This window comes from Dendronephthya gigantea, unplaced genomic scaffold (assembly GCF_004324835.1).
Source record: "Dendronephthya gigantea isolate DGI-Jeju-01 unplaced genomic scaffold, DenGig_1.0 000187F, whole genome shotgun sequence".
NCBI lineage: Eukaryota > Metazoa > Cnidaria > Anthozoa > Malacalcyonacea > Nephtheidae > Dendronephthya > Dendronephthya gigantea.
Genome location: NW_021163197.1, coordinates 128,094 through 137,173, shown reverse-complemented (window position 1 = coordinate 137,173; position 9,080 = coordinate 128,094). Strand labels below are relative to the sequence as shown.

The 9,080-nt window shown below is 39.4% G+C and overlaps 2 non-coding genes across 2 annotated transcripts; both read right to left on the bottom strand.

The window, feature by feature from the left end:
• Positions 1-6,997: 6,997 nt before the first annotated feature.
• LOC114538537 lies at positions 6,998-7,119 on the bottom strand. The gene has a single exon (XR_003688769.1). It is a non-coding gene; the product is annotated as a U5 spliceosomal RNA (small nuclear RNA).
• A 246-nt stretch (positions 7,120-7,365) lies between these two features.
• On the bottom strand, positions 7,366-7,491 carry LOC114538538. Its single transcript, XR_003688770.1, has one exon. It is a non-coding gene; the product is annotated as a U5 spliceosomal RNA (small nuclear RNA).
• Between the last annotated feature and the right edge of the window lie 1,589 nt (positions 7,492-9,080).

Sequence of the window (9,080 nt, the reverse complement as noted above, 5' to 3'; positions counted from 1 at the left end):
CACCCTGTAGTGCACCAATTTACAAAGCAAAGTGGTTATTTTTAGCAGTTTTCTTGTGTCATGCAAATAGTGCACTGGTGGCTGGATCCACACCCAGTAGCGTAGCCAGCCTGTCGATTTGTCCCGCTATGCTAATATTTTAGTGTTCACTGACTGTGAAAACAATAGATTTCTAAAGACATGAATATACAGGGTGTCCCAAAAAAAAAGCAACCACTTAAATATGCAGAACATTAATACAGCTCTAAAGCGCAATAGATAAGCACCTCTGGGAATTGAAAATGGCTCTTAATCCTTCATTTACAATGCTAAAAGTCATTTTAGCTGAACTATGGTGCAAACCCGAACAATATTAATATTCTTGCATATTTAAGTGGTTGCGTTTTTTTGGGACACCCTGTACAGTATACAGAGTGTATCAAAAAAAACGCAACCACTTAATATTCTAAAATTCATATTGTTCATAAGCTCAATAGATTTTATGCCCCTGGGATTTTAAAATGGCTTCTAATCGTACAGTTCAACTGCTAATCGTCGAATAAGCTAAACTAATAATGGTGCAGCTAACAACCGAACAACGTCGTGCATGATAACTTGAATGCTAACTGTCGACTTTGTAATATAAATTATAAATAAAATTTTACTCGTTAAATACTTTCAATTCAGCTCGTTGGTTTACGCACCCGACTTTGTTACCGACGATTGTGCCGCTAAAATATGATTACAAGCTTTCTCGCATTCCAGGGGCCAAACGTCTTTTGTGTTGTAGAACAAAGAGGATATTCATGAATATTAAGTGGTTGCGTTTTTTTTATACACCCTGTACAGGGTGTCCAAAAAAACCGAAAACTATTGAAATCACCCATAACAATGCAATTGTTAGAGTTTGAATGCCTAAGCACTCTGTTGGGACCCATAGGTGTATAAATGTTTGCCATGTATACCGTAATTATTCGAATAAACGCCGCGGCGTTTATTAAATTTTTAGCAAATAACATGCGGCGTTTATTCGAGGGCGGCGTTTATTCAAGGGAGGCGTTTATTGCAAACTCGTAACAACTCTGAATTTATTGTGTAATTCAAACGTCAATTCAACCAATACAATTAGTCCCCAAAAAAACTAAGTATAAAAGTTATGTGTCTTTTCTATTTATATCATTATATATGAAAATTGAACCGTGGTTATAAATAAATACTTCGAATAAACGCCGCAATGACGAAAAGGTTGCGGCGTTTATTTGAGGGCGGCGTTTAATGATATTTTTGCTTGTACCTGCGGCGTTAATTCGAGGGCGGCGTTTATTCGAGGGAGGCGTTTATTCGAGTAATTACGGTACTCATTTTTATGCATGCATATATGATGCAATAAAATTTGCTTGTTCGCAAAATGATATTTATTAACAATATTTACAATTTACAATTATGGATAACATTATTTAAATGTGCATCTCAAGGACCATGACCTTCGACAAGTCCCCTTTCTCTAGCAACACAAAGCATTTAGCAATTTATAAGTTGCATTAAATCCCTACGGGCTGTAATTCGTGAACACGGCATTCAAATTTTAACAATGAGTGATTTCAATAGTTTTCGTTTTTTGGGGACACCCTGTACATATAATAACTCGAAATTTACATAGCGGGACAAAATCGTCAGGCTGGCTACGCTACTGTCCACACCCTGAATACCATTGCTGATAGGATTATCCTTTGTAGTCCACATTATATGACAGGTGAAAAGTATTAATGAAATGAGACAGAATATAATGTCAATACAACGTTACACAGTTAGGGTCATGTTCATATCGCTTCAATAATGGGCAGGAGTTAAATTACCAGTGTTGCTCGAAAAGAATGTAGTGAATATAGCCTTAGGTCACAATTGGAATCCGTGGATAGTGTTGAAACACGGCAGGAAATGTCAGTTTCAGTTTTAGAATTGTTGTACACTGGCGGTACGTCAAAAAGAACTGCTCAAATGTTGCTATTATCGTATGTAACAGGAATCGTAACAATCAATCTTTTATTGTACACTAGCGGTCAAAAAGAACTGTTCAGATACAAATTCATAAAAAAGAAGCGAATTTGGGACAGAGCTTCATAGGCATTTTGGATAATTCTCTTATTCCAAGCAATATTTCAATAATGTAATTCAACCTGCCACACTTCCAAGATATAGTCAAACAATAGTTTCAGGAAGAGGGAGTGATAAAAATGGATTGGACTGCACAGTCAAAAGGCCTTAACCCTGTGGGACAATGTGGGGATTAAGGGATAGTGCAAAAAAGGAATTAATTCATAAAGCGTCCATTGGGGTATTAAAATTTGGATAAATAACTATAAAAATTGGTTATAGTTATAGGACTAACATTTCAAACAAAATTTTCAACTCTAATGTAAAATCTGTGCTGTTATATGGGGTAGAGACGTGGAGGATGACAGTCAAAACGACAAGAAAGTTACAATCAGATGTTAATCATTGTTTGCGTCGAATCCTGAAGATACGGTGGACAGACAAGATCAGTGTGACCAGAATTAGTAATTTTAATTACTTTTGGTAATTTTTAGTAATTTTTCGGATGATTGTAGTAAATGGAAATGTTTAATGATTACTACAGTAATTTTTCTTAAAATTACAGAAAGCTTTATTACTTTTCAAGCATTCTTACAAGGTTGAAAAAATCCCTATCATGTCGATAGGCCCTATCCCGTTTCCCATAAGCAGCCCCTGTTTGTCGTGTCCTAGGTCATTTCCACAGCAAAACAATAATTATTTATACGTTTCTGTTAGGGTAAAGTAGGGATATTTTGGAAGATTTGGAACTACCAATGATAATGCGGGATAAATGTTTGCATGCGTAGTAATTTTTTGCCTGGTATAGTAATTTATATCACCTAATTTGGTAATTGCCCTTCAGAAAACCTGGTCACAATGGACAAGATCACAAATGAAGAGCTCTGGGACCGGACAGGTCAAATACCAATGGTCAAGCAAGTGAGGAAGAGAAAATGGACGTCGGTAGGCCACACGTTGAGAAGACCTTCAAACATGCAGTATTACAAGGCAAGCTCTACATTGGAATCCGCAGGGGAAGTGAAAGAGGGGCCGCCAAGAATACCTGGAGGAGGGATAGGGAAGAAGAGATGGAGGTACACGGGAAGAACTGGAAGGAGCTGCAGCAGTTGGCAGAAAAGAGACGTCTTTGGAAGCTTTTTGTTGATAGCCCATGCTCCAACTTGGAGCCAAGGGCTTAACTATAGGACTTACATAACTTACATAACTTGTGTATGATAATATTTGGATACTTATTGCACTAAAATCGTAACTAATGTTAATATTTTGTTTCATTGGTGGTTATGTAAATATTTGGTTAAATAACTGAAAATGTTATGGTTATATGACTAAAGCAGTGTTTACACTACAACACTAGGTGTACCTTTGGACTAGGTTTTTGTAATTTTAATAAAGAACATTTCAGCCTCTCCTGGATCAGGAAGTCTGAATCACCTCCTATTTTGGTTGCAGATTTCCTAAGCAAGACTTCACCAATTAAAATGCATTTTGACTACAAAAATCAAGTTAAAAGCTAAATATAGAGCAGGCCTAGCCTTGTGGTGTAAACACTGCTTAAAGTCACAGCTCATGCTGGTATTTCATTTCATTGGTGACTTGGTGTATATTGATATCTGGATAAATATGAATATTATACCAAATGATAACTGTTGACATTTTCGTTTGCAATACATGTTTGTTAAACTTTAAGCATATTTTGTTTCTGTAGAATGCCTACAGTTACAACCTTTCAAACTGTTAAATTTCTTCGATAGTTTTATTCAAATACTTTCAAATACTGAATGTTTTACATTCTCCTGCATTGAGCTGTATCCACCCTTAAAAAAAAGTCCGAGCTGGGAACACTATTACCTAACTACTATTACCTACCCAACTGTAGTGTCCAACCACTCTAGTATAGCAGGATCTTGTGTAACTGAGATTTTGCTAAAAACATGTCAAGTTCTTATTCAACATCGATAATAAGAATCTATAGTATTTCAACGATGTAAATATGAATAGCTTTAACAGTGTTTTATCTATCCTAGTATATCTTTGTTTTACACTGTATTCCGAGCGCGTTTGTTTCACGCTGGAAATGTACACGTTTCTCGGGGAAACTATGACGTTTCTACTGTGTGTAGACGAAATGTGTGCAACAAGCGTTAGACGCTTACGCCCAATATCAGAGGTGTGTCGGCTTTCTGGCCAAGACTGGAAAAAACTGGACAGAAAGCAATTAGAAAGGATTTACAAGTAAGTGTATGGATTCATTAGAAAATTCGAAGAATGATCGTCTTGACTCTTCTTGCTGTTAGTATTCACTATTCTCAGCAGGCGAGACGTAAAGTACATTCATACAAACCTCGCAGCCAAAATTTCATGTGAAAATGGCAGAAAAATGTCAAATGAACTTTCACTCTCTAACGGCTAATTTTCTCGTGAAAGTCAGGAGCATGGCTTTTTTAAAATCTTTTAAGAAAGCTGAAGAGGATGGAAAGCATTTTGCACTTTTAGAGGTCATTTCGACCTTCCCAAAGGTTACGAAATTTGTGTTGAGGGGAAGGGCTGGAACAGTATACAATACACTGTAACTATTTGTAGCAAGCTAGCCCACTTGTAGTGGCCCTATCTTCGATCAACGTTCCGTACGCAGAACCTCAATTCCATGCAAACATGTTATTTGGGTTATGACGAGCGTAATTAAAGTTCCGAAAAAGAGTGACCTCCTGCAGCAAGTGGTTTTAACCGAAGCGGAAGTTGAACAGATACTAAAGAATGCTTCTCTCTTCTTGGAATACTTGTAGACTATCGGACCCGAGTAATCCACGCGAATGACTTGAGCCTTCGGTACGTTCGATCGGTAGGTTTCCGGGGGGATGGCTGTGGAAAGCTGACGCATGAAATTTCTTGCATCGATAACAGCGAGTGTTGACACTTCGTGCAAGCTGTCGCAGGCGTGATATCCAGTAATCGCGGCGAACGAGTGCCATGGTAAGGCTAACTCCCCCGTGCAGAGTTAATTCATGAGCATCCGCACCATCTTTTTCGACAGGACGACCTTAGGCGGTAAATATACGGGGTAACTCCCTTGTATGCGACCTCTACACTCTACACAAGGGGTCAAATAAACTTTCTCTGGAAGGCATCGCAGGAACTTCAGCCACTGCTGTCCAAGATTGTCAGACAGTTTTTCATCCTGTAGAAGGTGTTGGTCGGAAACCTCACGAAATATGATCTTCCCCAATAAGGTTCAAAAGCAGCTTCCTCGAACACAAATATGGCAGTTCCCTTCAAACTCAGGGCTTCTTCTTCCGTGGATACACCAGTGATAATGTCATCGACGTACAAGAATCTCTTTATCTCTTTGAATTCTTTTGGATATCTCTCTCTCTTTTCTGATTCAAATGTTGCTTTAGTGTTGCAGCCAAAACGAAAGGGGATTGGACTAACCCAAATAATGCTCGCGTAAATCTTAAAATTTCAATGTCCCTGGGGTCCTTGTTCTTGATCCAGTGGAAGCGTAAGGCGTCTCTGTCCTCCACTCTTTAAGCACCTACAGGAATGCTTTTTTCAGATCGGTAGAGAAAGCGAGCTTTAGTCGGTTCCGGACCAAGACATTCCATAGGAGGTTTTGTAGAGATGGGCCTGTCTCCAGGCAATCATTCAGAGATGGGCTTTTCTCACTTTCACTCGCAGATGCATCAAACATAATTCATAATTCATTTTGGTTGTTTCAGCTGTTTCCCTGATCATCGGCTTACGGGGAATATTAAATTCCCTTCCTTGCGGTTCATTGACAGCTCTCTCCCTAATACCTTCCGCTAATTGCTCCTGAATGATGGCGTCATACTTGTCTAACTGGATTGGATCACTTCCTAGTTTCCTTACCAAGTTTTCCAACCGTTTTAGGCTTCCATGTTCATTTGTTGGCAAGAGGACATGTCCGGATTTCTATAGCATACTTGTCTCGTAACGACCGTCCTTATTTTGGGTCAGCTGTGAACTCTCATAAATGACTTGTTGATTTCCTTCTTGTCGGTCTTCCATACCCAACACATCCAAGCTACATAACTCTTGGTAATTGGCAGATGATGTTCTGGTTGCATAAACATTTGACAAATTAGACTCACTGCCAGAAGACTTCACCGTCCCTCCTAACGTTGTCAACTCGGCTATTGGTTCCAGTGGTTGACTAATTCTTGGTTTCGTTTCCATTTTAATTCTTTCGTTTCAATTCTTGGTTTCGTTTCCATTCCTCTCGAATAATCACTGGCCCCTAGTAATACTTGAACAGGCAATTCACTCTTCTGATGGTTGTCATCCATCACCACTCCCTCCAAATGGTTGTATCGTTTCAGAAGCTGTCAGAAGTACACTTTTATCTAGTTCATTCAGCATTGTTGACATTCCAAATTTGTCCGGCATTGACACTCGATTCGTTCACCTCGTAGCTGTTGACCTTTTGGGTGGTTGAACAGACCATCATCTCAATTTGCTTATGCTCAGTATGAGTAGGTTCCTTGTGTATGACGCATATGAGCTCCCTGAGCCTGAGTCTAGTAGTGCTCTACATTTAATTCCATCAACCAATAAATTACTGTAGATTCACCTGTTGCCACCTACATACACCTGCATGTTTTTTTACTAGTTTCGTATCACATAATTTTGAAATATGATGTTGACCTCCACTTTTATGACAAGTGTGCTTGCTCTTACAATCCCTTGCTTAGCAAAATTTGGAAAACGGTAGTCACTGAAGTGCAGGCGCAATTCTATCAACTGTGACGAACATATTAATTGTTTTGCTAATCAACAAGAGCTCAATCGATTGCCGGATGTCGTTTGACTTTTTTTGGCGTGACCCATAGCCTTCTGCCAGAAGAGTATTATTGGGAATCCGGATTACGCCAGCTGTTGATCTCGGTAAACTTTTGACAAACACCCGCCTAGAAAATCCGACAGGCGAAAAAAATATCCTTAGGCCCATTGTTTTGTTCTCCTCCACGGAAATCTTTAGTAAAAGGCGAAAGACTTTTTCGTGAAAATGAAGGAAAACAAAGGCTTGGAAACTTCGGTGCTTGTCAGGGCTGTATAAACGAAATAGTTTCACTTTTGGAACACGGTAGTCACGGAAGTGCGCGCGCAATGTTATCAATTGTGACGAATATAATTGCTTTTTTAATCAGCAAGTGCTTAATCGATTTCGGGATGTCGATGGATATCTTGGCATGACCCATAGCCTTCTGCCAGGAAGAGGAGCTTTGGGAATCCGGATTACTCTAGCTGTTGATCTCGTACACTTTTGATAAACACCCGACTGGAAAATCCGGCGGGCGACAAAAAATACCCTTAGGCCCATTGTGTTGTTCTCCTCCACGGAAATCTTTAGTAAAAGGCGAGAGACTTTTTCGTGTAAATGATTGGGAATCCGGATTACTCTAGCTGTTGATCTCGTACACTTTTGATAAACACCCGACTGGAAAATCCAGCGGGCGACAAAAATACCCTGAGGCCCATTGTGTTGTTCTCCACGGAAATCTTTAGCAAAAGGCGAGAGATTTTTTTGTGAAAAAATTGCACTCGTACTGTCATGTGACATAGAACAATAACATATTTTGGCCACACCCCCAGCTTCCAAACCCTCTCCTCTATTAACTATGATCGAGGTAACTATCATATTCTCAACTCGGGCGAGATTCTTGACTGTCGTTGAAATTGATACTCAGGTTAAACGACTGAGTACAACGGAAGCAATTTTTTGTCCGACGACGTCTCGAGCATCAAAATGGGGTATGGCATATTGGCATTCTATTTGACTCGGCAAGTGAAATGTCACGAGGGCCTAGAAAGCTGAACGCAAAGCGTTGTTTTATAGTTTCAAGTTATTTCATTAATTTTTTCAATGGCAAATTGATGACTTCTGAATACTTTGTTCGGCGATTCTCGCATCTTATTTGACGAGGAACAATTTTTAGAGGGCCACTTGTTAGTCAGTTGATATACTGTTCAGTGTTTACCCTCGTTAAATAAAGTTGATTGATTGAAACCAAGAATGGTCGATTAGTAAAGCTCGAGTAAAAGTGTTATATCTCTTGATGCATGTGCAGGGAAGCCGAGAGGTTGAGTGGGTTCCGAAGAAAAAGCTTCGTTTGGGGTTCTTACTGTCGTTTTGAGGGCCCTTTAGGAGGGGCCCCGTGGAAAATACCGGCCCCCCAACCACCCTCTTAACGGGCCTGTGGATCATACACAAAACCATTCATGTTCGAATCGGCATGAAATTCTCTGTCATACCGGATGTACCAAAAAGATGCAAACTATTGAAAATAATCTACTATCAGAATTTGATGCCTCGACATTCTGCTGAATCCACAAGCGCATAAAAGTACCCATGGATGTGCAAACACAGCATTGAAAATAAAATCTTATTGCAGGTAATTATTTCACTATTTGATGCATATTGGCGTTTAGCTCAGCGTTAGATTATTGAAACTCTAACAATAGGCGATTTCAATAATTTGTGTTTTTTTAGTACACCCTGTACAGTGTGTTCAAGAAAACTGAACCTTTCAACAAACGTATTGCTGTGCCGCATGGAGCCCTTCTGGCCTCTATGTCAGGCCTGCATGGTCATCTGATTTTTCGCAGGGTAGTGTGGAGGCAGCGCATCCAGCTTCAGTTGAGTCTTCATTCGAAAAATAATAAGCGGCTTGTTTTAATAAAATTGATGTACTTGATGGAAAGTCATCAATATAGATTATAAGCGATGGCGATTAATTTTCAATTTGATTTACAAACTTTGTCGCACGACAAGTGAGCCGCCCCCAGATTTAACCTCCATTGTGCCCACTCCATCTGCTCGAAGATATTAGCTCTTTGTTAGAGCTACTCGGTAAATTCGAGTGAAAATAAAGTTTATGTTATGTATGTACCCCCCCCCTACAAATAAATACAGATTAAGAAACATAAAGTAGTCTGTATAATCAGGAAGAAAAGACTGTATAGCAATTGTGTTGGCATTGGAAAGC